Raw genomic sequence first — 21,143 nt, forward strand, 5'->3', positions numbered from 1 at the left:
GGTCTTGGGAGAGGCCCACCCTCTGTTTTTGATGGAATGGGTGGTATTGCTATCCTCACTATGGGTGAAAAAGGTGGGTTTCTGGGTCTTGGGGTTGTGCTGAGAAGTGAGGACACCACCCCAAGTGTGAGCAATGGAGGGAGGTCATTGGAAGCTATGGAGCCTGAGCGAGGCCATGCCCCTTGGCTGCAGAATCTTTGTCCCTGAGTACAACCCAAGACCTTCGCTGGAGCTAAAGGCCTGTGTGTCCAACAGGAGCCTAAGCTGCTCCGTGTGTCTCATTGTGGGCTCAGCTACCCTGTCCAGTAACTTTCAGATGGTGCTACCTGCACTGACTCCACCTAAGCCTGCTGCCTGCTATTGCTCTCACCACCCTGGGACTGGTGATGTGATGGCCAAGAGCCTGGCAGGGCCCCAAGTATTGGTGGCTTTCAGCATTATAGCAGCTCTCACAGGTAGGCTGCATGGGAAAGGCAGGGTCAAGGGTAGCCCTGGCCCCTGACACAGCCCCAGTCTTCTGGAATGTCCTCATGCTCCTTGCATACCAGTGGTTTCTCATGTAATGTCCCTATTTTGTGAGCAATTTTTAATATTTAAAAAATTTCACTGAAAGCTGACAATTTCCAGGCTACCCTTGACACTGCCTCTGCCCTAGTTCTGTGGAACCAGCATGTCCCAGCCCAGTAGCCCAAACTACAGCTCTTGGCTCCAGCTGGATTGGTGGTATTCTGGGTGGACCATCCCTGCCCATGTTCATGTCCACATCACAGTTTCCATGTTCAGCCCTGAACTGAATCTCACTGATCCCTTTCTAGCCTTTCAGCCTGTCACTTGGTTCTCCCTTGTTGTGTGCTGGACTACCCCAGATGTCCCTAGTTCATTGACCTCTGCTCTCAGTCACCCCTCATAGCTTCCTTTCCACCCCAACAAAGGCCACACAAGTAGAGGGGCCTTCTGCCAGGACCTATAGGGTTTATGTGTCAGATTCCTGGGGTTCCTAAGGCAGTTGGGGCTGATGCAGAGTCAGGGAGAACTTGGGCCTCAGTCTTTCTGTCAGTACTGGTGGGCCAGGGGAGTGTCCAAGTCCTGACTGGCTCTGCTCCCTTAGGGCCTGGGGGTTACCACAAGAATGGCCCAGGCTCGCTAGTGGTGATATTGGCTAATAAGAAGAGCTTGGCATGGTTTCAGCAGGTCACTCACTTTTCCATGACCTGATGTTGGACTGAGCTGGCAGTCTGAGTGTGGCCTTGGCCTTGAATCTCTGAAACATGAGCTCTTTTATGGAGAGAGGCAGCATCAGTTTGTTTCCTGAAATTCTCACAAATACCCTTGACTCAGCAAAGTTTAAGAAGACTTCAGTGATTGACAGACTCATCCTCCACCACAAATTAAAAAATAACCCAGGTCTGGTACAGGCCCCTGGCAGGCTAGATTTACCACACTGTTCCATCTTTGGAAATATGGGGGTGACAAGAGAGACATGGGCTATATGTCCTCATATGTCACACAACCAGGAGCTGAGCCATTGTAGACCACCTGGCCACATATCTCTGCCCCTTCCCCATATATTTCCTATTCCAGATCCTGGTCAGTCCACCTGAGCTGACTTCCTTATTTCTTCCCAACCACTAACCACATCTCTGCCAATTCTGTTGATGTGTCTGCCTTTCTGAGAACCTCCAGTTCCCCATCAATGAGGCCCTGCAGCCCTTCAGGCCCCTGGATTGGAGTCACTTCTACTTCCAAGTGCAAACCTATAGAAACCAGACCGTCCCCCACGCTATCCCACACCCCTATTCCTGCACCAGCTGGGTCAGACCCTCCCCCGCCCTCTAGGAGCCTTTGGGCAAGCCCTCTTGGTTCCCATTTCCCCATGAGTAATTGAGCCCATCTGTGTTTACATGACAACAGAGCCCAACCAGTCAGCTTCAGTGTCAAGGGCCATGCTGAGCTGTAGACACAGGGTGGACCATTACTGTTGCTATGGACTGGGGAAGCATTCCTTACTACTATGCAGTAAAGGCTTCTAGCAAAAGAGTGACATAAAACACCATGTTGTGTCCACTGTCTCATTCTGGTGTCTCTGAGTCTCAGGGAGGGTGGGGTTCAGTTTAGGGCCTTGCTCCTAACTCTCCATCCTGAAGGTGTCACCTGAGTCTTTCTCTGGTGTGCCCTAGCTTCATAGTGGTGGGTGTGGAGAGAGCAGGCAAGACCTGGGCACTTTTGTCCATGCACTGGGTCCTTTCAGGGTGCTGAGAACTCAGGGGAGCCACTGTGGCACAGCCGCATGGACCATCTGCCCTTACCTGAGCCTGTGCTTGGACTCCAACTCTACCTTCACAGTCCATTACCACCCCCTTGAATGGGCTAAGCTGTGGGCTCAAGACTTCCTTAAACCCCTCTTCTTCCCACCCCTAATAACTGCCCCCAGGCTAGAGCCCAGGGGCAGCCCCTATGCTGTCCTGTTCTGTACTCTGCCACAGCACACCAGAGCCCACAGCTTACCCTGATCCCCAGAATGGATCTCCAGGCCCTGGACCCTTTACCACTGTCAGCTGTCCCAAGATTTACTCCTGGAAAGGACCTGTCTGCTGGTGGTGTCCTGTCCTGCAGGGGAGACCCTCAAAACTGGCACCTCAATCCTATAACTAGGCAGCTTGTGTGTGGTCATGTGAAGCGTGAGAGCAAGTTCAGGGGGCTACTCAAGCAGCCTCTTTGCCCTGTGGCTCTGGGTCCAACCTAGCCTGCCCTAAGTCCCTTCCCTCAGAGGAGTGACCCCTATTGATCTGTGTTCCTGGCTCCCCTTAGCTCCTGGGTCCTCTGGCCTTGGTGGTGGCCTCCTCAGCAGTCTCTGAGTCCCCAGGGGCATGCCTCAGTCCTAGTATCTTCCCAGGGGCTTGAAGCTCACAACTGCTCACCACAGCCCTGCAACTTTTCCTTATACAACTTTGTGTTCAGCAGGTGTGGGCTGGGACTAGGCCAGGAAGCTGGGCTCTTAGGTGGCCTTCATGTGGTCCTTGACCAGTTGCTTCTCATTACAGGGGCATTTGGAAAGGACAGGGGCTATCACAGAGATGAGGTATGAACGGCTCTTGGATGTGAAATACTCTGCAACACCCAGGAGAGATGCGGTGTTGTGCCCTTGCTTAAGATATCTGGAAAGGCCTCACCAGGAGGTCCGAGTGCAAGGTTATAGGTATACAGCCAATTTCCAGAGGTTTAGAGACTGTCTGTCTAGTGTGGCTGAAGTACCAGTGTCCTGCAGGTAGAGACACAAAGTTTGTGGGCAGCAAAGCCATGCTAGGGTGTTTGCAGGATGAGGGGTGACTGTGTAAGTGTATTTGTGTATTCAGTAGGTAATTGAGAGTGCAGAGAAAAGGTTGGCAGGCAGATAAAGCTGGCTGGCTCTCTGGGGTCTAAAGCAGATCAAAAGCTTGCCTCTGCCCAGTTGGGGTTGGGCAGTTCCTCCTGCTCTTCCTCCTGTCGCTCTCACCCATTATTTTCTGATGAGACTGGGGAAAGACTGACCTGAAGTTCTCCTCTTAGCAAAGACTGCAAGGACACTGTTTCTGTCTCCACCACAGAGTCAGGCAGAGAATGGAGCAGCCTGAGACATGTCCCAAGAGAGGGATAATGAACCTTCACACTGGATATTCATGAAACACACACATACATGAAAACAACAGCTGGTACAGCAATAGCCACCAACCAGTCATGCCTGACTGTGGGACCCTGGAGTGGACCCCATCAGCGGCATTGCCTGCTCCTTCCTCAGCAGTCAGGAGTGGTTTGGGGGTGGTGGTATCTAAAGGTACTGAGTACCATGGCTACCATAGGGTTCTGAGGCTCTTATCTGGTCCCTGCCTCAGCCAATCAGTGGTGGGAATTTCAGCTGCAACCTAAAGGCACTTTTCTTCCTCCCAGACATACAGTATCAAGAGCAGGGAGTTATTTCCTGTAGTGGCTGAAAGTGCTCAGACAGATGGCCAACTCTATCATGGTGGACCATGGGATAGTGGGGCACCAGCAGGCACACAAAGCCTGACTGGTGCAGTAAGCCAGGTGGATGGGCAGACAGATGGACATAAATGGACAGATAGGTGGACATGCTTCCTACTGCCCTTTGTTCTTATGGCTAAGGCCCTGCCCTCAGTGCACCCCACCCTTTGCAGCTTCGCATGGTCATACACACATAGACACATACCATCACATTAAGACCCTCTCCTCAAATGTCCCCAGGAAGGGTCATGGGAAAACACAAAGGCAGAATGAGTCCACTGCACCATGGTCCCCCAAATCGCTCCCCTGGTCACATGGAGGCAGCATCAAATACTCCCAGCATGTGCAAAAGAGATGAGAGAATTGCTGAAGGTCATCTGAAGACCCAATGGTCCTCTACTCCCAGGGCTACACACCCCCTCCAGCACCATACCCCAAGCTCTGCAGCCCCATCTCCCTGCTCAAGATGTCCACATTGTTATTTCAATAACCTTATCAGGCCATTTACATATTGGTATGAGTCATGTGAAAGTCATACCTCTGATAACAGGGAGTAAGGGCCAAATGTACCACTGCTCTTCCCCATAGCTGACTCCAAGTACACAGGGTTGGGGAAAGAACAAGAAAGTCCCTGAAACTGTCCTGGAAACTTGAGTGAGGGTACCTTGGCCCATACCCTCTAAACCAGGACCAGCACTTGATGCAGAGCCCCTGCACAACCACAGGTCTCAGAAGCCAGAGCTACACTACTGCTTGCCCCTTGAGCAGGCCTGGGAGGTGAGGAACTGCTCAGATTTTCCATCTTCATAAACTGCCCACCAGAGTCCTCTTACTCCACACCAACCTGTAGAATGGAGAAAATAAGGGTGGAAGTATCTAAGGGAGCAACTTAATCAGGAGTCATCTCCAGGAAACCTCCTTTCATTACAAGCTCAGAAACCAGAGGCAGAGTTCTGAAAGAAATAGAAGCTTGGAGGAGAAAGATGTCAGAAAAGGAGAAGCTGGGAGCAGAAAATCAAGGGGAGCTAGTTGCAGACTGTGCTGGATAAGCTTTCTAACTGCCCTAGGGGACAGCATCTGGGGCCTTGCAGCATTTATCCTGGCCACAAGGCCACCTAGTCTTCCGAGGCCATGAGTCAGGGGGGCTTAACATTCCCAAACCCCAGAGGGAACCCTGATGAGCACGCACTCCTGGTCTAGCCACTAACTTGGGTCACTAAAGGTTGGGGGCTCTCAAGGAAGTGGAAATGCCAAGGGAGGGAAGAAGTTCACCAACACCACTGAAGCAACCATTTCCTCAGAACCACCCTAGCCTACCTGTGGGTGCCTTCAAGAAGAAAGGCCAGTTGTTGAAAGTGACTGCACTAAGGTTGGTTGTCTTGAGGTTACTCAAGGGGAGGAAACATGACACCCACCTGGGTCAACACTCCAGGAACTTTCTCCCAACTCTGCCCCTTTCCCCAGACCAGATGGCCACGCCCCCAACCAGTCACACTTGCCTAATCCTTATTTTCAGCAGCCTTGCAGCTGGAGTCCCAGCTGAGCCTCCCTGGACCCCTCTATCCTCATGTCCCAGAGTGTGCCTGTTGGACCCGACCCAAACGCTTTATTATTAATTTTTCCCTCTCTCTCTTTTAAAAAATTTAATTATTATGCAAGTACAGTTTTTTTGTCTTTTACTTCCATCCCAGCCCATGCCCCCAGGTGCTTTAGATGGAGGGAAATAGAAGGGAAGATGCTCTCCAAGAGGTCTGTCTGGCCGAACCTGGCCCTGGGGACAGAAGAGGGGTCGAGCGAGTCCTTTACACCCCAGCTGCTCACACAAGCAAGCAACTGACTTGAGCCCTCAACCTGAGGTGGGGACCCTGGCACTAAGCTCGCTCCTGGTGAGCTCAGAGGTGCCCCAGAGTTAGTCATAATCTCGGCCCTGGCCCCTGACCTCCCCCCTACCCACCACAGCCAACAACCCCAGGATGGCGCCAGCAGGATCGGTAACCAATTTTTCTAATGTTGCAGGCGGAAGAAGGAAGGGAACCAAGAGAGCAGCAGTACCAGCAGCAATAGCAGCAATAGCAGCAGCTGCAGCGGCCCGCCTGCCACCACCGTGCCCTAGGTCCCAGCCCTGCCAAAGGCTGTGCGCTCTGCCGGCGGTAACCTGACAGCCATCCCCGCTGTAGCCCCCAGGGCAGTGCCTCCGCCCCCCGTCTCGTCCAAGCAGACTCACGTCACCGGTGACTGGGTAACTCCCACCTGCGAGGCCCCACCCCTCCGGGAGCTAGCTGGAGAGCCGCAGGAATATCTAGAGCCAGGGTCGCAGAGTACTCGGACCGAAAGGCCCGGGAAGCGCGGAGCGAGGGTGGGGTGGGGGGGTCCGGGGGTCCAGCTGGGACGAGGATACAAAGGAGGACTCGGGCGGGGGTGTGATGAGGAGACAGGGACTATATGGGGTCAGGAACAAGCGGTGAGGACTGCGATATGGAATCAGGAGAGTCTCGTGCAGGGAACGCAGACGAGAGGCCGGGGCGGGCGGGGGAGGGGCAATGGAGGGTGCCAGGGGACGACTATGTGAGGTTAGGGGCTGGACTCAGGGCCAGGTAGGAGTAGAGCAGGTCCTGGGCCGACGTGGGGACAAAGGAAAATGGGACTTGGGGTCAGATGGGGATGGCGGGCTGGCACGCAGGAGGCGAGAGATACAGGAAGGTCACGTGCAACGCGCAGGGGACTTAGGATGGAGGCGAGTATTCCGTGCGTAAATAGGATGCGGGGGTCACCTAGAGAATCCCCAGATGCTTACTGGAGGCCCCAGGGTTGTCCCACGGGACGCGAGTGTTTGTGGGTTCACTGAGTCGTGGGCCAGGCATTGTGAGGCAGGCTTCCTTGGTGCACTAGCAGGGACACCCCATTCTCTACTGTCTGGCGAGTCCCGCACCCATTTCTGCCTAGCCGATGCAGCCCCGGATGCGCACCTCACAGAACTGTGTGGTCCCGGGCAGTCCATAAAGCCTCTCTGTATGTGTGTGTGTAAATACATACAGTTGAAAGATGAAAGGCTCCGTGAACATTTGGGAATTTCATATTGGGACTAACGCAGCACCGTTTACATTGGGATGCCAAACACTAGGAATTTAAGCCCAAATAGGAAATGATCAGGGACCAGAAGAAAACTTGGGTAAGTTTTTTAGTCTTGGGGAAAGGCATTTCTAAATATGGTCCTAAACTCAGAATCATTAGAGGCAAGACTGGAAAAATTCAACTAGGTGAAAATATTTTCTGTAGAGCAAAACTACCTAAGTGAAGTCAAAATACAAGCCACAAATGAGAGGACATGCTTGCACCTCACATTACAAAGGGCTGATCTTCATAAGATTAATAATAAACAGCTCATATGAACAAATGAGAAATTACAACACTCCAATACAAAAGGATCTCAGAATATTCCTAGAAAGGAAATGCAAATGAACTGGAATGGGCTCCAACCCTTTTTAGAATTTGAAATGCAAATTAAAGGCACCCAGACTTTTTTTACACCTAACAAATCTACAAAGATCAGAAAGTTTGGTGAAACCTGAAGGGTGAAACTGAGCCAACAGACGTTCTTATGTTTAGTGAGCCTTCGGGACGTCTCTGGACTCTATGTACAAAGCCTTGCCTCAGTTATTCCACCACAGTGCATTTTCCCTGTGGAGACATTCACAGGAATGGACCCAGATCTTGGTCATGAAGGATTGGGGCACTTGATTCATCCGTGCCCATGCCATGACTTCAGCACAATTGCAACATAGTTTGAATGCAGAAGGAAATCAGGAAGCTCTTAGTTCTGGTTATGATTGGGAAACTCAAGAGTTGGAAAATTTTAGTTTAAGGTAATAGTTAATAAGCTTAGTAGCTAATGCATGTAAAAAGCTATTGTTCCAGGAACTGAAGGTTTAGCCCACCCTGATTCCAGGAGACCACAAGCAATTCCACCGCTGTGTCCCAAAAGAAATGCAAGCAATCAAGAGATATCCAAGCTATTGTATTCCAGGGAAAGACATCCCGCCACCCAGGACACAGATGAAATCAGCACTCCGTGGATGAAAGGATGTTGGGGAAATTGTTGGACTGCAGCTTTTATCTGATTAACCTCTTTCCTGAATTCCAAGTTTCTTACGTACACTTTTTTCCCCTTATAAAAAAAGGCTGGCTTGAAAGGAAATGTAAGACAGTCTGTTAGGGTACATAACTCACCATCTTCTCAGATCGCCATCCACCTGAGTAAAGTCCCGTAAAGATTCAATTTCTATTTCTTTGCTTATTGATTCTGATAGTGATAGACAACACAAACTCTGACTTTTCTGGTTTCAGTTAGAAATGCCCTACCAGATTTAGCTTTAGCTCAGAAAAAGAAAGGATAGATCAATGTGTTCAGAAAGCTACTGGTTTTGTAGGAAATTAAAAAAAAAATGTGTTTCAAAAGGATAGAATGACTGAAACTGTCCAGCAGCAAGTGTACAAGTTTATCCTAGAGGAGAGAACCACGTGGCTGGGGTGGGAGTGTGTGTGTAATTCCTGTTTGTACCCTTTGAACTTTATGGGGGGTGGTTATTAAGGGTTAACTGGAGGGGAGAGAGAAGCTAAACCACCAAGCAGAAGACCACTGGAAGGGAGTGAAAGGGAGTGGAGGGTGGAGGTTTAGGGAGGAAGGAAGTCAGGGTATGAAGCTCAAAAGAGACCCTTTATCCTTTTGGAATCCAGGGTGGGCCCTCCTCATCCCTGGTAGCTGGAGGCAAGGCCAGGCTAGGGGGTAGAAAGTTCCTGCTGTTCTAAATTTAAAGGGACAGAGATCAGTTCTGGGTTTTGTTGAGCTGTGATTTTAGTGCATTACTATGGCCCAGTCATGCTGGAAACAGCAGCTGTGATCAGCACTGTGAAGACAGTTCCATCCAAGACTCATTCCCTCCCCCCAGGCTGGGCTCAGAGGCACCCCATCAGCCCTCCTCACTCCAAGGACCAACCCTGAGTGTGCCACCTCTCTGTGATACTCCTGTGCCCATCTTCTGTACCAGTTAGGAGGTGAAGCAAGAGATACCCTCCAACCCCAGTGGTCCATCTAGGGGGCTGGTTAACCTGTAGATTAACAAGGAGACCTCTTAGACTGGAGTCTGGAGACCTCTGCAAAGTAATAGGTTTAACTAAGAACCCTAGAACCCACCTTGAGTGGCTTCATTTTCAAGATGGGAAACTGAGGCCCAGAGACCAGAGGACTCTGTCTAGAGGCTTTTGCATATAAAAGTTCTGTGTTCTGTCTCACAGACTACAGAAAAGTGAATTCCAACTAGAGATCAGATGGTCAAGTGCCAAGAATAAAATGGTTAAAATACTAAAAGAGAAGCTTAGATTAGAACACATCACCTAAAATTAGATGAAAAAGAGTATTTTAGGAAAGATGGACAGGAAACTAGGAAACCATGAAGAAAAAGTACTTATTTTGTCATAGTTTGAAAATGTGTTTTTGCTGTGTCTAGAGGAAAATAATTTTCTGAGACCTGCACAGGAACATGGGCTCTGTGTTATGGATTATTGATTATGTAAAATTATTGGGGTTCCCCTCCTGATTTCCCAATATCCCATCTCCATCCATCCCACCAAGGAAAAAGTCCAATTTTTGTCTTTAATAGGATAGACACAAAAGCCAGAGCCCAGAGTTTCTGCTCCTTATTAAAGTATAGTACTTTGGAGCCTGCAGACACATGCTAAGTGGTCCCAATTCACATCCAGGTATTTTAGCTTGTTCCCAGCTGCTCCAGTGGTAGAGTTCACATAGCTGCTGGTCATGGAGCTGTGAGGGCCACATGGCTGGTCATGCAGCTGCTGGTCATGCAGCTGCGAGGGCTACATGGCCACAGAGAGAACAGGCATATGCGCTATGCAAGGGTGGGTCATCAGGCAAAAGAGAAAGAGAAAGCTTAGTCATTTTGGACCCTATGCAGTCTGCCATGGGTTACGGTAACTGCTAGACCCACGTGGTCATGTGCTGCTGAGCAAGAGTGCACGTGAATGAATGGGGCGAGTGCATCACTGGGGGGGGCAAGAGAGAGATTCTTTGTTCCCCTTGGATTATTGTGGGGTGACTTTCCTTGCAAGTCCCCCCGTGTACCACAGATGAGAGTAAACATGACAGAGACATGATATGATCTGCTTGGGGAGGAGAGGTGGCCAGTTTCTCAGGGGAAAAAGGGCATTGAGCCCCCTCCTCCAGGGGCTTTTATTGGGTTGTAACACACAGGAATACTGGGCGGCAAGGATCAAACAGTAGATAACATTTCAAAGAAATCTGAGGGCTTAGTATGAGTCAGAGTCTGTCAGGAAAGGGGATTTTGCAGAAAACTTGGGAAACATACTCATTTCCTGCTTGGACCCTTAACATATGAACAAAAGCACTCTTAGCAGAGCAGATTTCACAGGTTTATCAGGAAGTCTGTGTGATGCCTGGTTTCCCCCCAGGACACCCTCTAGCAAGGCAAGGAGCTGCACCCCTCCCCATCAGCAGGTATTCAGGCTTAAGCCAGAAGCGCTTCTCCAAGAGGACTTGGGGACTTGGGTTTTGTCAAAGCTGGGGGGCGAGAGTCCATTGCTCTTTGTTGCAGCCTCCTGAGTCCTTCCATGATGGCCTCCTAAGTGATCGTGTCTGGCTTAGGTTTCCCCTCCTCTGAGGGGTCTTACCGGTCAAGGATTTCTGACCATGCTTTGGGGGCAGGGAGGAAACTGAGGCAGCATTTGCTACCAGAGACAAGCTTTGTCTCCTGCAGCTCGCATTCCAGAGGTTGTCACTCACTAATCCTTAGCCACAGGCGTAGAGTTACAATTCCTGAAACCAGGCAGAGCTGTCCACAACAAATTGTAATCAGGATCTTGGGTTTGGGATGGACCAGGTGCTTTATCAAAATGACCAATCAATTTCTCAAGTTTTTGTGGACTTTGGAAGGGTTTACACCCCCTAGTTAGACTGGCAGGACTCTGGTCAAGCACCTCTGCCTCTGCCTCCTAACAGTCTGGTTCTGCCTGGGGGAAGAGAGCAGTGTTAATCCCCTTTGACTGAGTGCAATGCTGTGATCCCCTAGTCTGTGAAAATCTGTACTTTCCTGGTGAAGCAAACAGACTCCTGCTTCCCAGTTTATTAAGCTCAATGTCTAAGTTCCTTTCTTCTCCTTTTCCAACTAAATTATGTAAGTATAAAAAACATGAAACGAGTAAAAACCAGGATAAAAGTCATTAATTAACCTGGCCAGACAGCTTAATTGGTTAGAGCATTGGCCCAATGGGCCAAGGTTGCCGGTTTGATCCCAGGTAGGGGCACATACAAGAATCAACCAATGAATACATAAATAAGTAAAACAACAATTGGTATTTCTCTCTGATTCTTTCCTCCCTTCCTCTTGATAAAATCAACTAAAATTTTTTTAAAAGTCATCATTAAGTCAAAAGACTAAGTGGGAGAAAATATGTGCTATGCACATGACAAAGGACTATACATAAGATAGAAGGGAATTTACATATTGAAAAAAGACCCAAAAGAAAAATTGACACAGGGTATATAAAAGTTTATAGAAGATAAGAAAAGGTGCACATGGCATGCAACATATGAAATGCTGCTCAATTGCACTTGTTTCAATACAAATTAAAACAAGATGCCTTGTCAAAAACAGCAAAGGTAGCCCTCTCAGGATGCAGCACCTCACACTTTTCTGGTAAGAATGTGAACTCCCCAACTTTTTGAAGATACTGTGGCAACATTAAAATGTGGTAGAAACCAAAAATCCTTAAGAACGCACACAGTGGTATAGGCTGCAGAAGTGTTTGTAGTTGCGAGACAGGCTACTTAAGTGGAATGAGGAAACTGACACACATCATCCTCAGGATGCCCTTTTCCTACTCTGGCATATCACTGATCATATTGAAAAGGTCCCTCCCCTGACCTTTCCTCCCAAGAGATAATATGTAGGCCTCAGTTGTATTTCAGCTCCTAGACCAGAAAAGCACCAAAACCAGGCAAGTGATGTCAGGATCTGTGCTGACTAATGACCACCTGCTCTGGCACTGGCCAGTCAGTGGAGACCAAGACTCTGAAAGACCCTGAAAGAATATAATTGAAATAGTTGATTGATATTCTATTGTGTTCCTTCCCTAAAACCTACCCTAAACTCCCAGCCTTTAAAACCCTCAAGACAAAGGACCCAGTGCATACTCTCTCGGGAGAGCTTTTTCCTTACCTTTCTTCCCCCATAAGTGTGCATCTCCTAAATTTTAAGGGACTTCATGAGACTTGGAATCAGCAATTAATGGACAGTGTCAGCTCATTCCCAGACTAATCTCCTGAATTTGTCCGCAAGGCAAATTCCTCCCTCCTTTTCTCTGACTCTCCAGTGAGCTGATAATAGCCCCACCTTGGCTCACTTTCCCATAATGTTTGAAGAGATCCAAAGAAGCCCCACCTAATTGTTCCCCAGTTGTTTCTATCCTCTGCTCTTCTATGTTTTACTGTCAAGAACCTACACCCAATAGGGTGGCCCAGGCCCACACACTCTGGGCCTAGTCCCTTCCCATTGACAAAGCAAGGCACTTATTTTACAGAAGTCAGAATACAGGTTAAAAAAAGCAGCAGGCACTGCTCACAGAAGCTTCCAGGTGTGTGGTAGGCAGTTAGACAGACATAAACAGAGCAAGGGTGACGGGCCCCATACAGAAGGTCACCTGGGAAGAAAACCCCCAGTGCCTTGCAACAGGCAAAACTAGGGAAACAAATACCTCACTTCCAGGGTAACCATTTCTTCCTTAGCATATTGCTAGTCATGATGAGGTTTAGGTCCTCTGACACTTCCTCCCTTGGCATGTTGCTAGTTATGTGGTAGATCCTCTTGGAGGAGGAACAAGTGGCCTAAAGTATGGCCTCATGTGACTCCCATGTGAGCCCTTGCACAACTATTTCTTTAAGCATTTAATCCCTAGATTAAAGGCCTCAGTTAGGCCTCATCTAGGCCTCAGTTGTGTTTTAGCTCCAGGACTAGAAAAGCAGCAAAACCAGACAAGCAATGCCATAGCTGATATTAGGACCAGCTGCATTGACTGATAGTGTACACCTGGAAAAGCTGATGAATATTCTATTGAGATGATCCCCTAGGGCCTCCCCTAAAATCCCCACCCTTTAAAGACCTTAGGATGAAGGCCTCAGCTCAGTGCTCTCTTTGGAGCCTGCTAGTGCCTTTCCCCAAATCTTTCCCCAGACCTGTTTTCCTCCCCTTTCTCTTTCTCCTAAAGCTCAATAGCTCTTATTTTGCCTCTGTAACTTGTTCCCTGAGCCCATTTCTTCTACAGCTCACTTATTCTACATCTTTGACTTTCTAAATAAACTTTCTTTTAAAGTTGGAGTCTTGGGTCTGAATTCTTTTTTAACCAGAACTCAAGAATTGATGTTGCTGAACTGAGGTCTGGTCTGACTCCACTGGTTTAACACCTAGTTCCTTTCACTATCAACAGTTGCAGAAAATAGGAAGCTCTGTTGTGGGGTGGGTGAGTAAATTGTTTTATAGATATATGATGAAGTTTTACACAGCTTTTCAACAGGTCTGTTGGTCTTCTAGAGGAATATTAGCTAAGTAGAAGAATTCAGTTCCTGGATAATGTAGATTCATCCCATTTCCAGACTGGAACACTCTCAGATACTCTCACTAGCTCTGTGAGTATGGACCGGGTGGATTGCTGTCTACCCACCCAGAGGGGAGGGCTTTTCGAGGGGTAGATAGAAGGACATGGATGTTTTCCCACAGCCTGTGTCTGACCACGAAGAACATTATTATATTTGCTTTGGATAAAAATTTCAAAAATTTGAGGACAGATAGTAAGATGCTAGGAAATTTCTTGACAAGGAGAATAAAAGAAACTGAGACAAAAATAATTAAACAAGATCAAAATGTTACAGAACCAACCAATGGTGTTCTGGAAGAGCTGTGGGGTTTGATGGCCCATCTCCAAGAAGTGTGACTCCCAAGGTAAGCATTTCGTAAAAAAGGAAAGGGATTGTTTATTTAAAGGTTATACAGGTTTAGAATAGTGACAGAGTTCTGCCATTAAGTCCCACTCCCTTTAAAAACACCCCAAAACAAATAGCCCAGCCTCCTTCTGCCTTGCCAGACCAGTTTCAGAATATGCCACTCAGAAGTACTGTCTTTCAGAAAAACAGAAGTCTGCAGCTCAACATCCCTGGTCACAGTTCAGCTCCAAGCATCTTTCATGTGTCTGTGTGCTTAGCCAGGCAGGTCCCTGCAGCTTCACCAGTTCTGTTGCCATGATCTTTAAGTGGACCTCCAGGAAGACTTCTAGGCAGACTTTCAGGTAGACAGACCTTGTGGTAGACTCCTGTTTCTTGGTCTGTCCTGATTTTAAATGCTCCACTCAGAACTTCCTGTGTGACCTAACATCTACCTCTTCCTCTGGGACATTAGTGTCTACCATTTTTGTCAGCTTCCTAGTGTCTTTGATCCTCTTTCAGCTGCCATCTTTAGTCAGGGAAAGAGTTCCCACTGACACACAGGCACCTGCGTAGGGAGCATCCACCCTGCAGCTCCTGCAGGTACTGTATGAGCTTCCTCTGGCTTTGACACAAGTTACTCTGTGGGTGCAAGTTGCTCTGTTCTTGCAACTGATAAAACATGGATACTGTTGAGCCATGCTGTTCCAGACTCTTGGAAGTACAGAGTCCCCTGCCCTTGGGAAATGGTGTTCTGATGGAGGACACCCACAAACAGTGTGGCAGTGTAGCTATGAGAGGTGACAGGATCTCAGAAGGAAGGTGAAGGCCAGAGGTGGTCAGTGGAGGCCTCTCTGAGAATGTCTGGGAAGAGGTGGCAGGATCCAGGTGGGGATCCTGAGGGGACAATACCCGACACATTTGGGAGCTGAAGGTAGGTCAGTGTGGCTAGTTTGGGCAAGTGGAATCAGAAGGTATGGGCATAGCTGGGATGTGGGCACTATGGGAGGACTTGGCCTTCTTGTCAAGAGGCCTCACAGTTGAACTCCAGGCCCAAGCTCCCTTTGGAAGGGTCAGTGAGTAGCCTCTTCAGCAAAATCAATGCTTAGAGAAAATTTTATTGTATAAAATGTGAATAAAAACTCTACTGGCTTAAACATTTTTGCTTATTTATTATTAAAAATATATTTGTAAGGCACTTTAGTATATTCACAGCAAGGAAAAATCAAGCCCTGTGCTCACTCCAGTGAAGGTTAGGGAGAACTATGGAGGGACCACATTTAGCATAGAATGAACATTGATGTTAATGTCAGCATTTTATTACCTCCAGACCCAATTTGAGTGCCCACTAGGGCAATCCAAAAGAACAAGAGACTTGGAGGCAGGGTAATGATGAATGTTAATTAATTAATTAATTAAAATTAAAGTCCTGGCTGGTGTAGCTCAGTGGATTGAGCACGGGCCTGCGAACCACATGATCATGGTTTGGTTCCCAGTCAGGGCAAATGCCTGGGTTGCAGGCCAGTTCCCAGCAGGGGACTCACAAGAGGCAACCATACATTGATGTTTCTCTCCTTCTCCCCTTCCCTTCCCCTCTAAAGATAAATAAATAAAATATTTTTAAAAATCCTTTAAAAATAATTAAAATTACATTTTATTGATTATACTAGTTTATTTGTCCCAGTTTTTTTCCCTTTGCCTGCTTCCACCCAGAACACCCCATACCCACAGGTAACCCCCACAATGTTGTTCATATTTAGGGGTCATAAAGAGGTTCTTTGGATACTCCATTTTCTATACCGTATTTTATATTCCCATGGCTATTCTGTAACCACCTATTTGACTTCTTAACACCCTGACTTCTTCACCCATTCTCCCATACTCCCCACCCATCTGGCAACCATGAAAACACTCTCTGTATCCATGATTCTGTCTCTTTTCTTCTTGTTTGCTGAGCTTGTTTTTTTAGATTCAACTGTTGATAGATATGTATTTGTTGCCATTTTATTGTTCGTAGTTTTGACCTTCTTTGTTTTCTTGAATAAATTCCTTTAACATTTCATATAATAATGGTTTAGTGATGATGAAATTTAGTTTTTTTGTTTGTTTGTTTTGATTTTTTTTTGTTTTGGGAAATTAAAAAAAATAGAGGGAAGCTCCTTATCTGCACTTGGATTCTAAATGATAGCTTCGCTGGGTAGAGCAATCTTGGCTGTATGTCCTTGCTTTTCATGACTTTGAATATTTCACTCCAATCCCTTTTAGCCTGAAAAGTTTCTTATGAGAAATCATCTGACAGTCTTATGGGAATTCCCCTGTAGGTAACCAACAGCTTTTCTCTTCCTGCTTTTAAGATTCTCTCTTTATCTTTAACCTCTAGCATTTTAATTATTATGCGTCTTGGTGTGGGCCTCTTTGCATCCATCTTGTTTGAGACTCTGTGTTTTCTGGACTTGCATGTCTGTTTCTTTCACCAAATTAGGGAAGTTTTCTTTCATTATTTTTTCAGATAGATTTCTAATCTCTTGCTCCTTTGCTTTTCCTTCAGGCACCCCTATGATGTGAATGTTGGATCACATGAAGTAGTCTCAGAGGCTGCTTATCCCATCCTCATTTTTTAAATTCTTTTTTCTTTTTGCTGCTCTGATTTCTTGTTTGTTGCTTCCCTGTGTTCCAAATCATTGATTTGATTTTTAGCTTTATACATCTACTGTTGTTTCCTTGTAAATTGTTGTTTATTTTAAGTAGTGTATCCTTCATTGCCAGAGTCAAGCCTCAGCAGGTCTCAGGGTCCCCAAAGGATGGACAGTGCAGGTGATAAATGAAGAGTCAGACACCTGATTTGATGCCAGAGAACAGGTAGCCTCTGAGAGTCTGACTGAATCTGAGTTTGATTTAAGCTTTATTTTTATAGAGATTGTTACATAACATTAAAGGAGCAGGTGCATGGCATAAAGTTATGTTACACAAAGGTTATTCTGACCAGGAGAGTCATTAATCAGACAATTAGAGCTAGCTGTATGAATAGAGCTTTTGATGTCCTGCTTTTTTTTATTTGCCTAATTCTACTTGATACATATTCCTGTCCAAGGTAGAGGAGGGGCTGTTACTCTATCAACTTTTAGATATTCAGGGGCTACCTCATTAGGGGGGAATTTGTTCTCTGGCCAAGAGGTTGTTTTGTACAGCTTCATTGGAATTATGGGGATCATTGACCCTGAAATGCAGGTGTCTAAAAATCCCACCACCTACTAATCACAAAAACAAATGTGCAAGGAGAGATAGACAAGAAATCCAGCCACAGTTGCCTCTGGTGTGCAGATGCATCTCATCCATCCCAACTGTGTCAAGGGATAGCTGCTGGTTGGCTCCTGACACTTCATTTTTGACTGGATGTTTTTTATGCTGTTGATATCCTCACTAAGTTCCTTGAACATCTTTATAAGCAGCATTTTGAGTTCTGCATCTGATAGATTGCTTATCTCCATTTTGTTTAGTTCTTTTTCTGGAGATTTGATGTGGCTTCTTTCATTTGTATATGTGTTCCCCTAAAGGTGTCATTGTCTTTGTCTATAGTGTGGGTCTGTGTGGGACATTTTGGCAGCTTTCCTGTTTATTTCTATGTATTAGGCAGAGCTGCTCTGATACCCTGTCTTGGTAGTGGGGCCTAATGTAGGTGTCCTGTAGGTCCAGTGGCACAGCCTCCTGTATCACCCAAGCTGGATAATTGAGGCACACTCTTCATGTGCGCTAAGTACACGTTTTTCTTATAGTTGAGCCTTAATTACCTTAGTTACTGTTGGCAGGTCAATGGGAGGGATTTACCCAGGCCATTCAGCTGTATGGAACGGCTATGACACTGATCACTAACCTCCAACCTCCATTGAAGATCAGCTGTGAATTGGCAGCATGGTGGTGCTGTGACATGGTCAGTAGCTGTCCACTGGGTGCACAGGCTCTGGGGTTTCCCAGGTGATGGAGGTCTAGGTCAGCCCTTTACTGTGTTTTGCTTGGGGCCACACTGCTGGAGTTATACAGCAGTCTGAGATAGCTGTTACTTGTGCTGGGCTTGGAGATTCCTAGGCAGGCAAAGCTAAAATTGTGAATCTAGGCTGGCTGCTGCTAATGCTGGACCTGGGGCACCTTTGCAAGAGGCATAGGGCTAGGGGCTCACTGAGGTTGGCTGTTGCTTGTTTGAGAGGATTTAAGAAGTTGTGAAGCATGAGACAAGACCAGCCATTTGTATAGAAAAGCAGATTGGGTGGGCTGGTAAATTGAGTGGGACAGAGTCTCTGGGGATCTCCAGATTTGGGCAAATAGTGTTAGCCAGGCTGATGGAGTTTCAGATATGGCACTGACATGCTGGTTCTGTGGCTCTGGATGGGGTGGGGAGGGCTCAGAAAAGGGACCATGGCCTCTGCCTGCCTTTCTGTCTGGGATAATGCTGTCCCCCAACCCTGACCCTGTTACTGAACACTTCACTTTCTCCCAGTATGTGACTGGTGCCTTCAAGCTGCTACCCTGGTGCTGGAGCTCAGAGAGAGTGAGTCTGATTAAGTCTGTGTGTGGGTTCTTTAAGAAGAACTGCATGGCACTCCAGAAGTTTTTTCCACTGACTCAATCTCCATTGGTTTTTACAGCCAGAAGTTGTGAGGAATTATCTTCCTGGCACTGGAATGTTGGGCTAAGGGGCATGGTATGGGGCTGAGACTCCTCACCCCTGAGATATTCCTCCTGAATTTTCATCCACCACATGTGGATCAGGGACCAGCCCCTTCCACACCTCTGCTCCCCTACCAGTGTGGATGGATGTGGTTTCTTTGATTCAGTAGTTGTCAGACTTCCATTCAATTTGATTTCTGACTGTCTAAGTGAATGTTGTTCTATATTTTAGTTGTAATTTTGATGTGGTTGTGGGAGGAGGTGAGCTGCGCTTACCTATGCCACCATCTTGAATGAAAGTCCAGATTCATGTTAATTTAAAAGAACAGAAATGCTGACATGCTGACAGTCCTGTGCCTTTGCCATTAACTCTTAACATCCACATCCTTACCCCTACCATAATGGGGGACTTGAGTCAGCCAGGGACTTCCTCAAGGTCACACTCAGAATTGGGTTCTGAGTTTACTTCCAATTACCTCTGACCAAACTCATTTTTCTGAAGTGCATTCCTGTTAATCATGCCTGTGATGCCTGTGAATTTCATCTTAGGTTGTCGAGAGGATGAAATTAAATAATAATGCATGTAAAGCATTGAATTTAGGGCCTGACACATGTAGTAAATTTTTAATAACTGTTAGCTATATAGCTTTACACTATGTACTGACTATAAACATTCAGGCAGTGTAGGAAATGTTATCTTGTTGACACATGTATCCTTTCAAAATTTGTTTTTGTGTATATTCTCATTGCCTGCATTTTTATCTTAATAATATATTGTGATATTTTAAAGCTAAAATTTAAAAATCTACATCATCATTTTAATTACAGGAGAATATTAACTTTCACAAATAATTTAATGATTTCTCTACTGCTGGACAATGTTCTTGCTTTCACACAAAATTAAAAATGAATGCAGTAGAATGAAAAGTATTGGAATGGATGGTATGCTGTAAGGGTAAATATAACTTTTAATATTCATTAATTGTGTACTCAATAGATATGTATTGAGTTGTAATATTGAATGCATTTCTTTTTTGTATTTTTATATATTGTTATATATGTATATTTAATTTATTTAATGAATGCATTTCTTAGTATAAATCATGTAAAATACTTTGGCAGCTGCTAAGGATGTCTTTTTCAAATTTTAAAGAAATTTGAATAAGTTTTTGGAGAGCTTTGGGCACTTGTCTAATTTATTTGTTCTCAGGTTACTGTGCCAGCAATGGATTTCTTTTGGGGTTTCCAACCAAGGATAGAGGTTCCATCTTATTCACTTGGCTGCACTCCATCCCTAAGCCAAATGGCTTCTTCTGCAGAGAAAACACTAGTTCAATTGGCTGTTTAAGCATCACCTGGCCACCCTATGAGACTTGGAGCAGGGGAGCTCAGAAAGTCTACAGAGCATCTGCCCTCACTTACCTTCCTCCAGTGCTTGTATTGGGCTGGAAACAAGCATCTGTCCCCATTAACCTTTCTTGAGTACTGGTACTGGTCTCACACTAAGCATCTGTCATAAATCACCTTCCTCAGGTGCTGATACAGGGCTAAAACCAGGCATCCACTCTCACTCACCTTTCTTGGGTACTTATACAGGGCTGGCAGCAAGCATCCAGCCCCACTCACCTTTTTTGGGTACTGATACTGGGCTGGCACTGAGCATCAGTCTTCACTCTCCCTCCTCAGGCACTTTACAGGAAGGGCAACAAGCATCCACACATTGTCTTCTGATGCTTGTGCAGGGATGGCACTGAATATTCACTCTCACTCACTTTTCTTGGGTGCTTGGTGGGACTGTCATTGACTTCATGTACTGAGGCAGCTCCTCTGTGAGCTGGTCCAGGTCATGGGACAGAAACTATGAGATGAAGACTATGGAAGCCTTCACAATCTGCAATGCAGAACCAGAGAGGAGACTCAGGGTGAATGCCAACCAATTGTATGGTTTGGAAAGTAAATGTTTTTGTAATGAATGGAAAAACAAGTTGACACTTGTGCCTTTGGAAGAGGACAGGACCAGGTTCAAATTCTGATATTTTTCAATTTCTACTCTTTGCCTTGGAAAATTACTTAACTTAAAATTCCTTCTCTGTGCCCTGGCTGGTATAGCTCAGTGGACTGAGCATGGGCCTGCGAATGAAAGGATCGCGGTTCAATTTCCAGTCAGGGCACATGCCTGGGCTGCAGGCCAGATCCCAGCAGGGGATGTACGAGAGGCAACCATACATTGATGTTTCTCTCCCTCCCTCCTTCCCTTCCCCTCTAAAGATAAATAGATTTAAAAAAATCTTTAAAAATTTCTTCTCTGTGACATGTGGACAGAATAAGTTCATACCTCAGTGGGCCTATGTACAGATTCCATGAGTAAATACATATAAAACATGCAACTGGCTTAACTTTATTATTATCTCCATCGTCCTTATAATCATTTTTACTATTAATGCAGGTACAGGTTTCTCCCTGGAGCCCTGTGGGCATT

The sequence above is a fragment of the Sturnira hondurensis genome, unplaced genomic scaffold (genome assembly GCF_014824575.4).
Source record: "Sturnira hondurensis isolate 20B ecotype Veracruz unplaced genomic scaffold, ASM1482457v3 Scaffold0008729, whole genome shotgun sequence".
Lineage (NCBI taxonomy): Eukaryota > Metazoa > Chordata > Mammalia > Chiroptera > Phyllostomidae > Sturnira > Sturnira hondurensis.